Raw genomic sequence first — 19,329 nt, forward strand, 5'->3', positions numbered from 1 at the left:
GGGCGGCGGCCTGTTTAGGCAAGGTGTTGTGAAGTGATTGGTGGCGGTTGGGCATGGGCGAAGGGGGAGTATTGTGGAGTGCAGGGATTGGCTTAGCTTTGGCGGGCTAAGGTGGGGAGTACAGGTGAGGTGTTATGGAGTGACTGGTGGAGGTTAAACAAAGAAGAAGGAAGAGCCATGTGGCAAGAGGGGATGGGCTCCGGAGGCGGTCCGCTGGATGTGGGTCCCGGGCATGGGGAATGGGCCCTTTCTACCTAACATTCCCGACTCCCTAAAAAGGGAAAAAGGGCCACGAGGTCGTTCTGGCTACTTCCTGCTGAAAATGGGCGGCGGAGGGATCTGATTTTCTTTAGGGGGTTTGGGAAGTGGGCAGAAGGGCGTAGCTTTCCATGGAGGTTGGTGGGTGGGGAAGTGACGTGATTGTTTCCGGGGGGCTGGTGTTGGTATGGTGTTATCGTGGAAGACTGGTTGTAGCATCATCTGGTTGATGGTAACTCGGGTTAGTTCTTGGAACCGCCGTTGGAGAAACTGGAAAAAACAAGGAGCAATGAGCAGAACAAGACAGATAACCAGTAAGGGACCGAGTAATGGGGATAGGAGGGTGTACATGGAAGACGACCACTATGCGGAGGCTTCTGTTGAGAACTTGTAATTCTGGAGGCTGGTTTTGATTTTTTGGAGATTTTCGATTCGCGTTTCTACCAGTCCAGATTTGTTGACATAGTAGCAGCATTCCTCTTGTAGGAAGATGCAGGTTTCTTCACGCTCCGCCATAAGTAGATCCAGCGCCCTCCGATTTTGTAGGGCTACCTGGGCGACCGAGGTGATCTGTCGTTGGAAAGATGCCAGAGACGCCGCTGAGTCCTCGATGGCTGCCTGAAGTTGTGAGGAAAGGCGAGCCAGAGCTTGGTGAGAATGGAACAATGCCCCTTCTCCTAACCCCACGGCCAGCACGGAGCCTGCAAGGGACAGGCCCACAGCCACCGGGGGGAAGGCCGCCCTTCGGGTGCGATGAGACGGAGCCTGTGGGACCTGTAGTAGGAGGAACTCGGCCGGAGAGTAGACAGTGAGTCGAGGTACTAGGGTGACTGGAAGGCATAAGAGGGTTGGAGGTTGGCTAGAGGACAGGTTTTTGGTTAGGGTGCCATTGCACTAGAAGAAAATGCCTCGTGGAGCGGTTAGGTCGGTCGAAACCTGTCTGGTGTAGTTACAATGGGAATAATTGTGGCCTAGGGAGTAGCCGGCCGGGAGCTGAGACTCAGGTAAGGCATAGAGTTGTACGTTAGGAATGGGAGTAAAGGGGTTAGATGATTCCGGAGCATTACGCGGAAAGGGAGCCGGTACCGCAACGAGAGGAGTCTGCCCAAGAGTGGCACACAGAAGGCAGGAGGTTAAATTAGTAAGTCCGGACTGGTTAGCAAGTGCTAATCCCTCCCTGAGGAGGGTGATTCATGAAAAGGGGTGTTGCGGGGTTGGAGCTGAGTGTTTAGGATTTGCTCCTGGATTTGTATGGAGGAACGATTCGGTGAAGAGGTGAGGACGTAGGCGCGCCATATGTACAGGTGTGAGGACGGGTACGATTGTTTTGGGAAGTCATAAAGGGCTGCCTTTTGAGGACTGGTCCATCTTTGGTCCCAAGGGTCGGAAATGGTTAGAGTGAATTGGTTTTTTCCCTCAGTGGTGGGAGTTTTGGATAAAAGTGAGTGATGGGTTTGACCGCTTGGGCTTGGGTATGGCGTTGTTTTTCCAAGTTACAGGTTGACCAGACACAGCCCAGACAAGAGTACCAGGAAGAGGTTTGACAGGTTGAAGGCTGTCTGTAATGGAAGCAGAGTACAGGGTGGGTGACTTTGGAATTATGAAAACTAGAAAAGTTGAGTTGTAGGGGACGTGAGCCCCCCGTTGCGGGACAGTCAGAGGTGGCTAAAAGACGGCTGTGAGAGTAAGGGAGGAGTCACAGATATGATGTGTTTTGGTATAGTTTTCAGTAAGGAAGAATCTCCAGACATACTGAGAGGAGCTAAGTTTTGGTAAGTTTGAGAGATAGAGGGCCAGTAGGAGTACACTCCCAGCGGGGAGAGAGGGAGCCATCAGGGCACCTCTTTACTCGGGACAGGTGGACCCACGACGGAATTTGTGCGACCTTAATGGCTGAAGGGGTGGCGAGGATGACCGTGTAAGGGCCCTTCCCACTTGGGGGCGAGAGGCTTTGGGGAGAGGGATTTAATAAGGACTGAGTCACCCGGAGATACCCTTTGGGTGGTTTCGGATGGTTGAGTGGGCTGTGGAAGAGAAGCGTTGGCGTGTTCCCTAAGGAGATTCTGAAGGAGAGTGAAGTATGGGAGGTAATTACTTAAAGGAGTGGCTTCGGGTGATGGAGGAGTTGAAAGTAAGAAGGGGCGACCATACAGTAGCTTAAACGGGCTAAGCTGTGCTGGGCCTTGAGGACTTGCTCTTAACCTGGCAAGGGCGATGGGGAGCAGTGTAACCGAGGACTGGCGGAGTTTGAGCATAAGTTTGGTTAAATGCTCCTTGATGAGGCCATTGGCCCGTTCTACCTTACCAGAAGACTGGGGATGATAGGCAGCGTGTAATTTCCACTCGATTCCTAAGGAAGTGGAGACAGCGTTAGTAATCTTTAGAGATGAAAGCTGGGCCGTTATCTGACTGTACGGTGGCCGGGAGTCCAAACCGGGGGATGATGTCTTGGATAAGATGAGTGGCTACTGTTCCTGCCGACTCGGAGGCTGTGGATAAGCTTGAATCCGGCCTGAAAAAGTGTCGACAATGGTTAGTAGATAGCGGTATTGTTTGTGTTTTGGCATGTGGGTAAAGTCAATCTGCCAATCTTGGCCAGGCAGAAACCCACATAGTTGATGAAGTTGACGCCGAGGATGACAGGAACCTTCGGGGTTGGCTTTTGCACAGATAGTACAGGAGGACTGGACCTTCTGTATGGTGTTGAGGAGGTTGTGGGGGTGAAAAAGTGGACTGAGGAAGTGGTACAAGGCTTTGGGTCCAATGTGGAGTGAGTTGTGAATGTCTTGAATTATTTGGTACCTTTGTTTTTCAGGGAGTATAAGGAGATTGTGCTTAAAAACCCAGCTGTCCCTGAATTGAACATTGGGTAAAGATTGAAGGTTGGCTAACTCTGTGGGAGAGTATTGGGGGTCGTATGTTTTGGAAAGGAAATAGAGAGTGGTAGGGGGGGGCTTTTTCTTTGGCTGTTGTTTTTGTAACGGAGTCAGTAAAGGCACTTCCCTTAGCTACAGGAGCACGTGAGGATTGGTGTCCCCTGCAATGGATGATAGCTACCTTACTGGGGAGCTGGATTGCCTGAATAAGCTGAGAGATGAGTTTTCCATTGAGAACGGGGGTGCCTTTAGTGGTAAGGAAGCCCCGTTCTTTCCATATCATGCAGTGGGAGTGAGCGATTAGGAAGACATATTTGGAGTCTGTGTAAATGTTGACTACTTTTCCGGTTGCCCAGATTAATGCCCGAGTAAGGGCAATTAACTCAGCTTGTTGAGAGGTAGTTCCCGGGGGCAGAGGCTGAGCTTCAATGACGTCAGTGTCTGTAACAATGGCATAGGCAGCTTTCCGCGGTCCTGGGGTGGTGAGGGCTGAACTACCGTCAACGTAGAGAGTGATTGAGGCTGCTGGAATAGGCTGGTCAGCCAGATCTGGGCGCGGGGACTGACTGAGCTCAAGAATTTCGGAGCAGGAGTGCTGTGTTGAAGGTTCCGAGGGGAGAGGAAGGAGGGTAGCCAGGTTTAAAGGGGAGCAATGTGAAAGAGTGATTGCAGGGTTTTCGATGAATAGTACGTGTAGAAGTTGAAGTCGGGAGGGCTCGAGATGAGTTAAAGCTTGGTGAATAAGTAGGTCAGTGAGCCGACGTGGGGAGAAAACTTGGAGGGGTTGGTGCAGATTGAGTTTTAGGGCCTCAGTAGTGAGGTTGACTGCCGCTGCGAGGGCCCGTAGGCATGGTTGCCATCCCTGTACAGTGGGGTCTAATTGTTTGGACAGATAAGCTATTGGCAGGAGGGTGGATCCTATTGGCTGAGTAAGGACACCTACTGCTGTGTGCTGCTTCTCGTCTGTATATAGGTGGAAGGGCTTGTTTGGGTTAGGTAGAGCTAGACTGGTAGTTGTGGATAAGGCTTTTAGGAGAGCATTAAAGGCCTGGTTAACAGTTTCCTGGGAGGTTAGGGGTCCTTTAAGCGAATGCGAACAGGCTGATGATGGGAGGCCACGGAGGGAGTACTGGTATCCCATACCTGTGGGCAAATGCTAGGAAGGAGTTGGACGGCCTGGTGGGGGGCTGGTGGATTGGTAACCAGAGAAAGAAGGAAGATACTGGCATTAGTATGTGGGAAGACGATAGTTGCCTGCAGTTTGGTTAGAATGTGCCGTCCTAAAAGGGGCACGGGGCGTGAGGGGATGACTAGGAAGGAGTGGGTGGGAATGGAGGAGTTAAAAGAGCATGTGAGTGGAGGGGTTTTGCGCGGTGTGGATGGAGACCCGTCAATTCCCACAACAGAGACCTGGGAAGGAAGAGTTTGTCCTGAGTAGGAGGGAAGCACAGAGTAGGTAGCCCCCTTGTTGACTAAGAAGGAGACACTTTTACCCGCTACCTTGAACACAACCCTGGGCTCGGCAAGGGTAACCGGGGTTGGGGAGCCAGGGCTCCTCTAGTCGTCTAACAGCCCTAGAAGTTCCGGGAACGGAGAGTTCTGGGCGCCTGGTCCCTGGGCGGCACGACCAGGTTCCAGGCCTCCAGTGACAGCCCCTTGCTGTCCAGGATGTCGGTCCGGAGAGACCGGGACCCTGGGCAAACTGGGGCAGTCAGACTTCCAGTGTCCCATAAGCTGACAGATGGGGCAGGGCTTGGTGGGTGGACGAGGCTGGGGACAGGCCTTGGACCAGTGTCCTTCCTTCCCACATTTAAAACAAGCACCTGGAGGGGTGCGAGCGGTATTTTGTGGGCCCCGGTTTCCTGCCGGCCGCAGGGCCGCTACTAGAGCCTGGGTTTGTAAAGTGACCTTCTGTTTCATTTGGGCTTGGCGGGCAGCCTCGGCTGTGTCTTCCCTTGCGTTAAATACTTTAAAGGCCATTTTTACCAGGTCCTGTATAGGGGTTTCTGGACCATCCTCCACCTTTTTTTGTTTTTTCGGATATTAGGAGTGGGTTGTGAGATGAAGTGGGAGGCTAAGACAGCAGCCCCAATTTGGGAAGTAGGGTTAAGCCAAGTATAGCGGACAAGGGTTTCCTGTAAACGGCCGAGGAAAAGGGCAGGGTTTTCGTCTGGCTTTTGAGTGACTTTTTTAAGTTTATTATAGTTAACCACCTTATTGGAGACAGTATCCATGCCCCGCAGAAGATATTGGAGCATCCGGTCACGGGCAGGGATGTTAGACCCCGGCCCTTCCTGATAAGTCCACTGGGGGTCTGTGCTTGGGAGAAAGAACGTCAGTGCCAACTGGGATTTGATTAGGGTCTATAGCATGGTCCCTGTCTGCCATATGCCTGGCTGCCGCTAGGATGCGCTCGTGTTTTTCTGCGGTGAGAGTGGAAGTGCAGATAACATGGATATCATGCCAGGTAAGACTATAAGCCTGAGTGAGGTACTGAAATTCCTTAATCTAGGTGGAGGGATCGGCCGAGAAAGATGCAAGCCGGCGTTCAATTTGAGCCAGGTCTTGGAGGGAGAAGGAACATGAACTCTGACGAGACCTTCTGCGGCGCTGGGACATTTGGTGGGTGGGAACGAGTACCGGCCGCAACTGGAGAACTTAAAGGGGGCGGCGCCGCTACGGTCGGAGGGGAGGGGAACGGGAAAGGAGGAGGAGGAGGAGCTGTGGGAGTGGGGGCGGGGTCTGCAACTGGCGGAGAGAGGGAGTTGGAGTGAGCAGGAGGGGGATGGGATAGGTGGTCAGGCAGCTCCTCCTGCTGCTCGTAAGGAGGGGGAGAGCTGACCTTGGGAGGGGAGCGAGCTAAGAGAACTTGATGAGTGGAGCAGGAGGAGCAGAGGTCGGGGTGGGGACGCAAATCCCAAAAAGCCTGGACGTACGGCACCTCGCGATCCTTGCCAGTACGGCGACAAAAATTGTTTAGGTCTCGTAGGACGTTAAAATCGAAAGTACCAGTCGGAGGCCAATGTGGCCGGTTATTAAGCTGGTATTGGGGCCAGGCCACTTGGGACAGGAGGATTTGGGAGTAGCCCAGCTGAGAAAAGTTGAGGAGTAAGCACCCGAGAGGGGTGTTGTTAGGAATTTGAGACTCCGTGTTCCCCATGGCGCGTGTGGCAGGACCTTTCCTTTAGCGGGATTGGGCTAGAGCGGTGTGGGAAGAGGCGTCCCGTCTGTCCCACAGCCCCTCTAGAGGACGGTAGGAAGAGTCAGGAAGGGCGTCCCCTCGTCTGACCGTTCCTATAGTGGAAGTGGAAGTGGGGGAAGGACCAGAGGAAGCGTCCCTCGTCTGATCACTTCCAAGGCTCCTGGAGCCTGGTTGGAGGATCTGACTCTCGGGCCGGCCGGCGCTTGGCGAGGGATCCGTGGAAGGGGAGACGCAAAAGGAAAAGAGGCCACCACACGCACCGCGGGGAAGATAGGCAAGCAAATGGACTTACCTTATCCGGAGTGTGGAGGCCAATTCAGAGGAAGGGGGGTCGCCAGAGGGAGGGGGCCGCTGGTGGACCAGCCGCCTACACCTCCCGGGTTTCGGCACCAAATGTGCGACCCGCAGAGACCCTTCCCAAAGCAAATGAGAGCGAGGAGTTGTTAAGCCGAGTCCAGGTTTATTGGGGTTTGCGGGCAACTCGAGCGGGAGAGGGAAGAGCTGCACCCAGCAGCTGCCGGAGAGGGTTTTTATAGGGGCGGCGGCCTGTTTAGGCAAGGTGTTGTGAAGTGATTGGTGGCGGTTGGGCATGGGCGAAGGGGGAGTATTGTGGAGTGCAGGGATTGGCTTAGCTTTGGCGGGCTAAGGTGGGGAGTACAGGTGAGGTGTTATGGAGTGATTGGTGGAGGTTAAACAAAGAAGAAGGAAGAGCCATGTGGCAAGAGGGGATGGGCTCCGGAGGCGGTCCGCTGGATGTGGGTCCCGGGCATGGGGAATGGGCCCTTTCTACCTAACACCGGGTTCAAGCAATTCTCCTGTCTCAGCCACCCAAGTAGCTGGGATTACAGGCGCCCATCACCATGTCTGGCTAAATTTTCGTATTTTTAGTAGAAACGGGGTTTCACCATGTTGGACAGGCTGGTCTCGAACTCCTGACCTCAGGGGTAATCCGCCTGCCTTGGCCTCCCAAAGTGCTGGAATTTCAGGCTTAAGTGACTGCACCTGGCCGACAGTTCCTTTGAAGTTAAACATAGAGCTAACATATGACCCAGTTACTCTATTCTTAGATATTTACCGAAATAAATGACAGCATATGTCCACACAAAGACTTGTACATCCATGTTCTTGGCAGCCTTATGTGTAATAGCCAAAGACTGGAAACAACCCAAATGAGCATCAGCAGGCGATGGGCAAACATTGTGGTCTGTACATACAGTGGAGCATTAGTCAGCAATAAAATGGACCAAACTATTGATACATAGGACAATATGGATGAACCTCAAAATGGTTATGAATAAACAAGCCAAACAAAGTCAGTACGTACTGAACAATCACATTTATATAAAACTAGAAAATGTAGGACCGGGTGCTGTGGCTCACACCTGTAATCCCAGCACTTTGGGAGGCTGAGGTGGGCAGATCACCTGAGGTCAGGAGTTGGAGACCAGCCTGACCAACATGGAGAAACCCTGTCTCTACTAAAAATACAAAATTAGCTGAGTGTGGTGGTGCATGCCTGTAATCCCAGCTACTTGGCAGTCTGAGGCAGGAGAATCGCTTGAACCTGTAGAGGCGGAGGTTGCGATGAGCTGAGATCACGCCATTACACTCCAGCCTGGGCAACAAGAGTGAAACTCTGTCTCAAAAAATAAAAAAATAAAAAAAATGTAAGCTAGTCTACAGTGACAGGAAGCATATTGATGGTTGCCTAGCAATGGGATGATCTGGGGTGAGAGGAAGTTCTTATTAAAGAAGCAGGAGGAAGCTTTTCAGGGTGGTGGAATGTTTATAATCTTGTTGTAATGTTTTGTGTACAGTTGTCAAGACTCATTAAATTTTACACTTAGATATGTACTTAGCTTATTGTACTTTCATTTTAAAAGGCTTTTAAAAATCAATGTTACCGCTAGGAGCAGGAAAGATGGAAGAATGACAGACATTGATGCCACTGCTAAAGTGCTAAAGGGCACAGAGGTGGTGACCTCTTTACCTCTGTTTAATTCATCATTCTTGTCTCTGCAGAAGCTGAATTGATTCTGGAGAATGTCTGTAGACTACTATGGACCGAACCGTAATAGTAGCCCTGAACACAGTTACTTTACCAGAAATGATATCATTGGTAGGGTGGATTCGTAAGGCCTCGCGTATGTGGTATGCTGTCATTGATTTAGTGAGTGCTTTCTTTTCCATTCCAATCAGAAAAGAGGATCAGAAACAGTGTCATTCTCTTGGTATTGACAACAATATTTTATTTTATTTTGTTTTTTGAGATAAAGACTCACTCTGTCGCCCAGACTGGAGTGCAATGGTGTGATCTTGGCTCACTGCAACCTCCTCCTCCCTGGTTCAAGCGATTCTCCCACTTCAGCCTCCCGAGTAGCTCGGATTACAGGCACCCACCAACATGCCTGGCTAAATTTTTTTGTATTTTTGTAGAGATGGGGTTTCATCATGTTGGCCAGGCTGGTCTTGAACCCCTGACCTCAGGTGATCTGCTCACCTCAGCCTCCCAAAGCGCTGAGATTACAGGCGTAAGACACCTCGCCCGCTGGACAGCAATATTCATTTAGAGTTTTACGTCACAATTGTGTTAACGCTCTTGCCCTCTCGTAGTTTGAAGAGATCTGGATCACTTGGACAGCCCATAGAACATCACACTGATCTGTTACATCAGTATCACACCGATCAGACAGGACAAGTAAAGAAATGGCTGTGCAGCGGGTCCCGGCTGCCGAACAAGCAGCATAGCACTTGGACCATAAGATCCGGCAGACCCTCTGGTGTTGAAGGAATGAGTCATGGGAAAGCTGCAGTGTGGTGCTTATGGCAAGCCCCATGGGAGAATCACAACGAAAGCCCTGGGATTTCTGGGACAATAGCATGTTATTCACTGCAGAGAATTATGCACCTTTTGAAAAATAATTCCTGGCTTTGTTACTGGGCCCTGGTAGAGACAGAAAACTTGGCCATTGGGCACCACGGTAGCTGGTAGCTTGGATGCCTCCTCCTACTCCATTGCCCACTGCAACTACAGGTGTGTGCCACCACACCCAGCGAATTTTTTGTATTTTTTGTAGAGACAGGGTTTTGCCATGTTGCCTAGGCTGGTCTTGAACTCCTGGGTTCAAGCAGTCCACTCACCTTGGCCTCCCAAAGTGCTGGGATTGCAGGCATGAGCCACCACACCCAGCCAGGGACGCTTTTACACAGTAAGGACAGAGGTGGTATGTGTAGAACCCAAGTTATCTACTTGGATGCCTCCTGCTTGATGCCACCAAGTTCAGAACTGCCAATTACAAGTTGGATTCTTTAGACTCACCAAATAATAAAATCAGATGCACCCAGCAGCACTTCATTATAAGTATAATGAGACCCTCATGGGGGCAGAGGACACAAATGAGCTGCGTGAACAGGTTGCCCAAACTCCCTGTCACATATGACTGTTGCTCCATAATCCCTTGCCAGTTTGCTCCCTAGGCTGTATGGTGGTCCCATATGACTAGCTGAAGGAGGAGGGAAAGCTTCAAGCTGCGTTTATGGATGGGTTGGCTCAGTACCTAGATGCAAGGCAAAAAGAGACCATAGCTACATTATAGCCACTTTCAGGGATGGTCCCAAAATACCACGGAAATGGAAAATCTTCCTAATGAATGAAGCTGCAATCAGTCATCTGCTTTGTATGGAAGGAGAAGTGGCCCATGGTGAGAATACAGTAGATTCCTGGGCTATGGTCAATGGTCTGGCTGTCTGATCAGGAGTCTAGAAGGAAAAGAACTAGAATGTAGAGACAAGGAGGCCTGAAGTAGAGGCATGTGGATGGACATAAGGGTGAGAGCAACACAGACAGTACTGAACACCCAATATGGCACTACATCTTGAGGAGACCAGTTGGTCATTTGGTGGCAATTCAGCTACAATGGACACCTTCTATTCTGTAGAGGTCATCAGTTTGTCTTTGCAGAGGGAGATACCTGCTCTAAGGATGGGTTTGCCTTTTCTGCCTGCAAAGTCTCAACCAGCACTACTATCCAGAAGTTTATAGAATGCCTGATCTACAGGCGTGGAATTCCATATATTACAATGTTCAACCAGAGGACCCATTTTCTACCTAAGGAGGGATGGAAGTGGGCTCATGGGATCCAATGTCATGTCACAGACTGCACCATCCAGAGGCAGCCGGCCTCGCAGAATGCTGGAACAGTCTTCTAAAGGCATAGCTGAAGCGCTAGCTTTGAAGAGATATTCTGGAATGATGCGATGCCATCCCACTTCCCATTGACCCACTGTGGGGATGTGCTTCCCATTCCTGTAGCTCTGGGTCTGCAGAATTGGAGATCCTGGTCCCAAAGGGAACATCCTTTTTCCAGGGGACACAGAAAAAGGCCCATTGAACTATAAATTATGGCTACCATCTAGGTGCTTTGACCTCCTTGTGCCCAGGGACCAACAGGTCTGAAAAGGAGACAAGACACTGCCAGGAGTCAGTTACTGGCAGGACAATTGACCTGGACCAGCAGGTAAAACTAGGGCTGCTTTTTTTTTAAGACAGGGTCTCACTCTGTTGCCCAGGCTGCAGTGCAGTGGTGTGATTACAGCTCATGGCAGCCTCAACCTCTGGGGCTCAGGTGATCCTCCCACCTCAGCCTCTGAAGTAGTTGGAACTATAAGCATGTACCACACCCAGCTAATTTTTAAAACTTTTTATAGAAATAAGTTTTCACCATGTTGCCTGAGCTGGTCTTGAACTCCTGGGCTCAGGCGATCCTCCCAACTTAGCCTCCCAGAGTGCTGGGATTAGATTATAGGTGTGAGCCACTCCACCCAGCCAGGGATGCTTTTACAAAATAAGCAACAGAGGAAATATGCATATAACCCAAGTGATCTGCTTGGATGCGTCCTCCTACTCCATTGGCCATTACGACTGTGAATGAACACATGAAATACTCTGGACAGAAAAAAGCATTGGAATATCAAGGGTGCAGGACCCTTGGGAATGAGGCTTGGATTATACCATCAGGTAGGCCATCAAGGCCTGCTAAGGTGACAGCTGAGGGTCAGGTAAAATTAGAATGGATAGTGGAAAAGGGAGAGGAGGAGTACCAGTGATAGCTCCAAGATCAATTGCAGCCATGGGCATTGTAGTTTCTGCCACTCACCTGCCTTTTCTAAGGTTCCACTCAGGATGAGAGGCCCACGGAGCTGCTCCCTGAGCCTATATGGAGAAGTATGTGTGGTGCATGGCGTGAACTGTGATGACCCCACATAAGCCTCTCGGGTCTCCTACTGTGGGGAACACAATTGCCCAGTGGCCCCAGGGAAAGGATACAAATTAAAATCAGCCAAGGGAAGAGACGAATCAGGCCGAGTTCTGAAATCTATCATCATATTAATGCCAAGACTATGTATCCCTTGGGCTGCTTCCACCCAATGACAGAGCACAGCAGAGATTCCTGAGGCAGGCCTGTTCCTTGGAGATAGAGGACCCTGAAGTAGGTGACTTTGGCTCAACACTGGCCTTGTTGAAACTTTCTGAGAGCTGCACAGCAGCCTAAGACCTTCCTTAGTTCCTTCCCTCCTTCCTTCGCAGGAGTCAGACCTGCACCGTAGTCCGACGAATGTCTCGGTCTCCTCTACTTTCCTCCCCATTTACACTCACAGGATTCCCACCCCGCACCGATCAGTCCTTGGCACATCTAATCCCATTTTAGCATCTGCTTCTTCGAGGACCTGGAGAAGCACAGCCAGTCATAGAAAAACCAGTTCAATGTTTTCCCCAAATTGAGCACACTCATGCAACCAGCACCCAGATCAGGAAATAGAACATGGACTGCACCCCAAAGTGCCCCTGCCATTATGCTGCCCTCCAGTTTCTTCCCATTGGAGAGAGTCATCAGTCTGACTTCCCGCATCACACATCAGGTTTGCCTGGCTTTGAACTTTTGATCCCTTGGCGTGTTTTGTCAAGAACCGTGAAGGGTCTGAGATGGTGCCCCACTCGTGCAGATACGTACTTGTTATATACAAACACTACAGAGACATGAGAACTCTAGGTCAAGGAAAAGAGGAAAAGAGTCCTTTTTTTTTTTAGATGGAGTCTCACTCTGTTGCCCAGGCTGGAGTGCACTGACACAATCTTGGCTCACTGCAACCTCTGCCTCCTAGGTTAGAGCAATTCTACTACCTCGACCTCCCCAGTAGCTGGGATTATAGGTGTGTGCCACCACTCCTGGCTAATTTTCATATTTTTAGTAGAAATGGTATTTCGCCATGTTGGCCAAGCTGATCTTGAACTCCTACCTCAGGTGATCCACCCACCTTGGCCTCCCAAAGAGCTGGACCACAGGTGTGAGCCACTGTGCCCAGCCGGAAGAGAGTTCTTTCTTGATACACACCACCAAATTGACAGCCAGAGTAACCTTGCTTCCCCGTATCCAGGCCAACAGGCAAACGCAATGAGAGCTGATGGAAACATTCTATGTGAGTACCAGGTTACAACTTGTAAGTGAGGGAAGGAGAACAATGGATTTCCTCCTTTATTTTGTCTTATTTTATTTTATTTTACTTTTTGAGACAGAGTCTTGCTCTGTCACCCAGGCTGGAGTGCAGTGGCATGATCATGGCTCACTGCAGCCTCAACTGATCCTCCCACCTCAGCCTCCAAGCAGTTGGGACCACAAGAGTGTGCCACCACACCTGGCTAATTTTGTATTTTTTGTAGAGACAGGGTTTTGTCATGTTGCCCAGGCTGGTCTTGAACTCCTGGGCTCAAGTGATTCTCTCACCTCAGCCTCCCAAAGTGCCACGATTACAGGCGTGAGCCACCTTGCCCCAGACCACAGTTCCTCCATTTGTATATACAGAAGAGAAGCTGCTGCACTCTTATCCTCTCTCAAAAGGGGAGAGAAAACCTCTGCTTCTTGGAGAGAATGGAAAACATCCTGTTTCTCACTCTAACCTATTGGAATGTAAATACATCACTCCAAAAGCTGGATAAGCCCCAGTGTCTGACTTTGATGACCTAGAGATGTTTCCAAACTCTGGACTTCATCTCTTCTGACAGGTAAACACCTAGGGAGCTGGTGCTTAGTCTTCCCGGAACCTTGAGAGCTTAACCCAGGGGTTTAGTCTAGGCTGTAAGCATTTGGTTTCCTTTAGAAGATAAGTTTTATTATCCTTTCTGATAAGACTAATGAACTACACAAATGGCTACAGATTAAAGTCTCATGATGTGTAAAAACTAAACTGCTTCTAGGGGAAGTGAGAGCAAACATCCCCATCTTTATATGGCATGCATTTCCACATCTCAGGAGGCTCGGGCTTTTTCCAGGAGCGCTTTTGGGGAAGTTTGATTTCCACCACACAGTATATTTTCTTTTGTTGTCTGGCTTCTTTCACTCAACATTATGTTCATGAAATTCATCCATGTTGTTGTGTGAATGTCCATTCATTCGCATTGACATGGCATAATTTATCATAATCTATCCTTCCTCTTTTTGTTGGGGATTGTATTACACGAAGTTCACCAACTGCTAAGACAGGGAACCATCCACAAGACTGCCCTCACTTCTGACTCTGGTTGCAAGTTTAGGGGTTTCAAAGACTGCCCTCAGGTTTGGTAACTCACTAGAAGGATTGACAGAAGTCATTGAAAACTTTTATACTCACTATTACAGTTATTACAGGGAAAGGATACAAATTAAAATCAGCCAAGGGAATAGACACATCGGGCAGAGTTCAGGAAAGTACAGAGTTTCCAAACTTTTTTTTTTTTTTTGAGATTGAGTCTCACTCTGTTGCCCCAGGCTGGAGTGCAGCGGCGCAATCTCTGCTGGCCACAATCTCCACCTCCTGAATTCAAGTGATTCTCCTGCTTCACCCTCCTGAGTAGCTGGGACTACAGGCGTGCACCACCATGCCCAGTTAAGTGATTCTGTCTTGATGTCTTTTATGTGACAACAGCTGGAATAGTAGGGGCCTGGAAAAGCTGGGAACTGACTGGATTTCTCTCTCTCTCTCTCTTTCTCTCTCTCTCTCTCTCTCAGTCTCCAGGTAATCTCAGGATTTATATGTGTGGATTACCTTTGTGAACCAGTTTGGTTTTCCTCATAGTGTGGCTGCCTCAAGGCAGTTGGATTGCTTACATGACAGCTTGGAACTCCAGCTCAAGTGTTCAAGTGAGCAAGGGGGAGGTTGCATTTTCTTTTTTTTTTTTTTTTGAGATGGAGTTTCGCTCTTGTTACCCAGGCTGGAGTGCAATGGCGCGATCTCGGCTCACCGCAACCTCCGCCTCCTGGGTTCAGGCAATTCTCCTGCCTCAGCCTCTTGAGTAGCTGGGATTATAGGCACGCGCCACCATGCCCAGCTAATTTTTTGTATTTTTTTAGTAGAGACGGGGTTTCACCATGTTGACCAGGTTGGTCTCGATCTCTCGACCTTGTGATCCACCCGCCTCGGCCTCCCAAAGTGCTGGGATTACAGGCTTGAGCCACCGCGCCCAGCCGAGGTTGCATTTTCATTTCTGACCTGGAGTTATGTATCATCACTTATGCATTCTGCTACTGACAAGCATGTCACAAACCTGCCTAGATTCAAAGGGAGGGGAATCAGACTCATTCTTTTATGGATGAATGACAAAATTACAGAAAACCCTGAGGAATAACTGGTATTGTTGCAGATATCTTTGAAAATACAATCGGACACACCTCTTTATCTCTCTTAATGCTTTTTGCCTATGATTATTTGGTCTAATTTTTTTTTTTTTTTTTTTGAGATGGAGTCTCACTCTGTCACCCAGGTTGGGGTGCAGTGGCACGATCTCAGCTCACACTGCAACCTCTGTCTCCCTGGTTCAAGCAAGTCTCCTGCCTCAGCCTCCCAAGTAGCTGGGACTACAGGCACACCACCACACCCAGCTAATTTTTGTATTTTTAGTAGAGATGGGGTTTTGCCATATTTGGCCAGAATGGTCTTGATCTCTTAACCTCATGATCTGCCCACCTCGGCCTCCCAAAGTGCTGGGATTACAGGCATGAGCTTCCGTGCCCGGCTTTTTATTTTATTTTATTTTATTTTATTTTATTTTGAGACAGAGTTTTGCTCTTATTTCCCAGGCTGGAGTGCAGTGGCACGATCTCAGCTCACTGCAACCTTTGCCTCCCAGATTCCAGCGATTTTCCTGCCTCAGCTCCCTTTGTAGCTGGGATTATAGACGTGCACAACCATGCCTGGCTAATTTTTGTAATTTTAGTAAAGACAGGGTTTCGCCATGTTGGCCAGGCTGGTCTCAAACTCTGACTTCAAGTGATCTGCCTCCCAAAGTGCTGGGATTACAGACGTGAGCCACCATGCCCGGCCTTAAAATATGATTTGAATATATATACATTTTAATCACTACTTTTCTCTTTTGGGTTAATTCTTATGCCATGTCCTAGCCAAGTCAACCTAAAACCACCAGAAACAAACCCAGTTGTTCACCTATTCCAATAAGGGAAACTATCCATTAGAAGAACTGCAGTGGTCTGATTGAACAAAAGGAAAGGTTATTAAAGAATTTGAGGCCGGGCGCGGTGGCTCACGCTTGTAATCCCAGCACTTTGGGAGGCCGAGGTGGGTGGATCACGAGATCAAGAGATCGAGACCGTCCTGGTCAACATGGTGAAACCCCGTCTCTACTAAAAATACAAAAAATTAGCTGGGCATGGTGGCACGTGCCTGTAATCCCAGCTACTCAGGAGGCTGAGGCAGGAGAATTGCCTGAACCCAGGAGGCAGAGGTTGCGGTGAGCCGAGATCGCGCCATTGCACTCCAGCCTGGGTAACAAGAGCGAAACTCCATCTCCAAAAAAAAAAAAAAAAAAAAAAGAATTTGAGAGGGCTGGCCATGGTGGCTCACACCTGTAATCCCAGCACTTTGGGAGGCCGAGGCAGACGGACTGCCTGAGCTCAGTAGTTCAAGACCAGTCTGGGCAACACGGTGAAACCCGGTCTCTTAATAAAAAAAAAAAAAAAAAAAATTAGAATTTGAGGGGAAGGGTGGAGTTAGGTGAAGTGTAAACCAAGCAGTGTTTTGAGGCAAGCAGGCTCAAAGTACCACAGGGCTGTGTATGAAGGTTCAGCTTCAGGTCTAGACAGCAAAGTGGAACTAGAGTCTTGTTTCCTTGGAAACTATAAAGTTAAGAGAAATGTAGAATACTGCTTCTCTGTGTCAAAATGGCATAGCTCTTCCAGGCAACAGTGGGATGTTCTCTTCTTACCAATATAATCTCAAACAGCAAATTTCTGATCATTTGTGATTTTAGGGGGAAAGTAGAAATATCAGTAAAAAAGTAGTAGTCACTCAAAGAACATGGGTATTAGGACACTGTACAGCTGTAGCATGTACAGCCTTGATAGAAATGTTTCCTGTTGGCCGGGCGCCATGGCTCATGCCTGTAATCCCAGCACCTTGGGAGGCCGAGGCAGGAGGATCACCTGAGGTCAGGAGTTTGAGACCAGTCTGGCCAACACGGCAAAACCCCATCTCTACTAAAAATACAAAAATTAGCCAGGAGTGGTGGTGCCTGCCTGTGATCCCAGCTACTCGGGAGGTTGAGGCGGGAGGATCACTTGAACCCGGGGGGCAGAGGTTGCAGTGAGTCGAGGTCACACCACTGCACTCCAGCCTGGGCGACACAGCAGACTCTTAAAAAAAACGTTTTCTGTTGAAGTTGCAGCTGGCTTTAGAGGCCCCTGTTGTCCGCATCTAGAGGAAACACAGGCGGACTTGACTTTCTCATTCCAAGCTAGTTTTCACCACAAATAGAAATCTTGATCTCACCAGGTGCAGTGGCTCATGCCTATAATCCCAGCTCTTTGGGAGGCTGAGACCGGGGATCACTTGAGCCCAGTAGTTTAAAAATAAAAAAATAGAAATCCTGATCTAAATGAGTTAATCATTTTAGTTTTTCACATTCCCCGACCACGTGACCTAAAATAGTTCTACCCCTGAGCACTCTATTTCTTTATTTTATTTTATTTTATTTTATTTGTAGGACAGGATCTTTTTCTGTCACCCAAACTGGAGTGCAGTGGTCTGATCTCAGCTCACTACAACCTCAAACTCCTGGGCTCAAGTGATTCTCGCACTTGTAGCCTCTTGAGTAGCCGAGACTGCAGCCACACACCACCGTCCCTGGTTTTTTGGTTTTGTTTTTGTTTGAAGAGTCAGAGTCTCACCATCTTGCCCAGACTGGTCTCAAACTCGTAGGCTCAAGCAGTCCCCCTGCCATGGCTTCCCAGAGTGCTGGGATTACATTTCTTTTTTCTTTTTTTTTTTTTTTTTTTGAGACGGAGTCTCGCTCTTGTTACCCAGGCTGGAGTGCAATGGCGCGATCTCGGCTCACCGCAACCTCCGCCTCCTGGGTTCAGGCAATTCTCCTGCCTCAGCCTCCTGAGTAGCTGGGATTACAGGCATGTGCCACCATGCCCAGCTAATTTTTTTGTATTTTTAGTAGAGACAGGGTTTCACCATGTAGACCAGGATGGTCTCGATCTCTCGACCTTGTGATCCACCCACCTCGGCCTCCCAAAGTGCTGGGATTACAGGCTTGAGCCACCGCGCCCGGCCTGGGATTACATTTCTAATGTGTATGGGAAATAGGACGTCCTCCTATCGTTACTCCCCACCCTCTGGCACTGAGTCCAGGCAGGTAGGCAGGGGGGTGTCTCTCTCCTTTACTTCGACACCCTCACAACCTTGGGGATCAGAAGTGACTCTCTGGAAGGACCCTGGGCTTCTCACCAGAGGCCGATGATACAAAGGCTATTCTCCATGGCCACCTCCTGCAGGCTGCCCTCCTGGAAATAGCAGGAATCATAATCCGTGTTACTGGAAACAGGCAGAGGGTTGGGGGAGCCAAGGCAGACCCACCCAGGACCGAAGGGGCTCCATTGCATACAATTCACTGTGGCTCCCCGAAGGTCCAAATGTGCAGCTCTGCAGAAGCTGGGCTCCCCACTGGCCTCCCTCCTTCCTCAGAGCCTCCAAAGCTGCTCCTCCCAGCGGCCACATCCAGCCTTTCTGACCGGACAACCTATCATTTAAAATTTTCAAGTACTTCCGTAAACGGACGCACGTTGCTGGATTTATATACGTCAAGCGCGTGGCTTGTGATAAGTCAGGCTCAAAACAGATTATCTTAAAGGAGGGAACCTTGGCAATTTGCCATAAAAATAATTGCAATACAGATTGTACATGGAAATGATTAGAGGCGTTTTAAAGTCATAACGTCTTCACAAACTGAGCTGAAAGGGAGCTGTTAGAATGATCTTGCCTAACCCTCGAATCTCAGATGGGAAGAACTATTTAATCTCAGAGAGGTTAAGTGACCTGGCCAAGGTCACACAGCCACCACTAGATAACTCATACATTGATTCTCCTGTGGCGCTTGGCAGGTGAGGAATCTTTTGTTCTCTTTCCTGTTTGCAGAGATTTTTTTTTTTTTTTTTTTTTGAGGTTGCTTTCTTAGTTCTGGCAAGTAACCCTGCTTTCCGTAGTTTTGTGTCTCAACTGATTCAGTCCTATTGTTTTATTTTTTAAAGATAGGGTCTCGCTTTGTCACTCAAGCAGGAGTGCAGTGGTGTGATCTCGGCTCACTGCAGCCTCCACCACCGGGTTCAAGCAATCCTTCTGCCTCAGCCCCCACGTAGCTGGGACTACCGGCACGCGCCACCACGCCCAGCTAATTTTTTATTTTTTATTTTATTTTTATTTTTTGGGAGAGACGGGGTTTTCCAGGCTGAACTCCTGACCTCAAGTGATCTGCCTGCCTCAGCCTCCCAAAGTGCTGGGAATTACAGTCGTGAGCCACTGCGCCCGCCCTTAATCCCATTCTTTAATTTGTTTTGTTTTGTCCTCTCCTGGAGGCTCCTAGCTCTCTGGGATTGGTTGAGAAAAGTGGCCTGCTGGTTGGGGACCAGGGGCTCCCCAACCAGGGCAGGAGGCGGTGCTGAAGAA

General features: G+C 49.3%; 1 long non-coding RNA gene across 5 annotated transcripts; it reads left to right on the plus strand.

Moving 5' to 3' along the window:
- Positions 1–6,020: 6,020 nt before the first annotated feature.
- On the plus strand, positions 6,021–16,058 carry LOC141582631 (uncharacterized). 5 transcript variants are annotated; one of them, XR_012515520.1, is made up of 4 exons: positions 6,021–12,813; positions 13,233–13,396; positions 14,139–14,525; positions 14,840–16,058. It is a non-coding gene; the product is annotated as an uncharacterized LOC141582631 (long non-coding RNA). The 5 variants fall into 5 exon arrangements; XR_012515519.1 differs by lacking the exon at positions 13,233–13,396 and having other exon boundaries at positions 14,139–14,255; positions 14,379–14,525; XR_012515521.1 differs by lacking the exon at positions 13,233–13,396 and having other exon boundaries at positions 6,021–11,353; positions 12,639–12,813.
- Positions 16,059–19,329: the final 3,271 nt, after the last annotated feature.

The sequence above is a fragment of the Saimiri boliviensis genome, chromosome 21 (assembly GCF_048565385.1).
Source record: "Saimiri boliviensis isolate mSaiBol1 chromosome 21, mSaiBol1.pri, whole genome shotgun sequence".
Lineage (NCBI taxonomy): Eukaryota > Metazoa > Chordata > Mammalia > Primates > Cebidae > Saimiri > Saimiri boliviensis.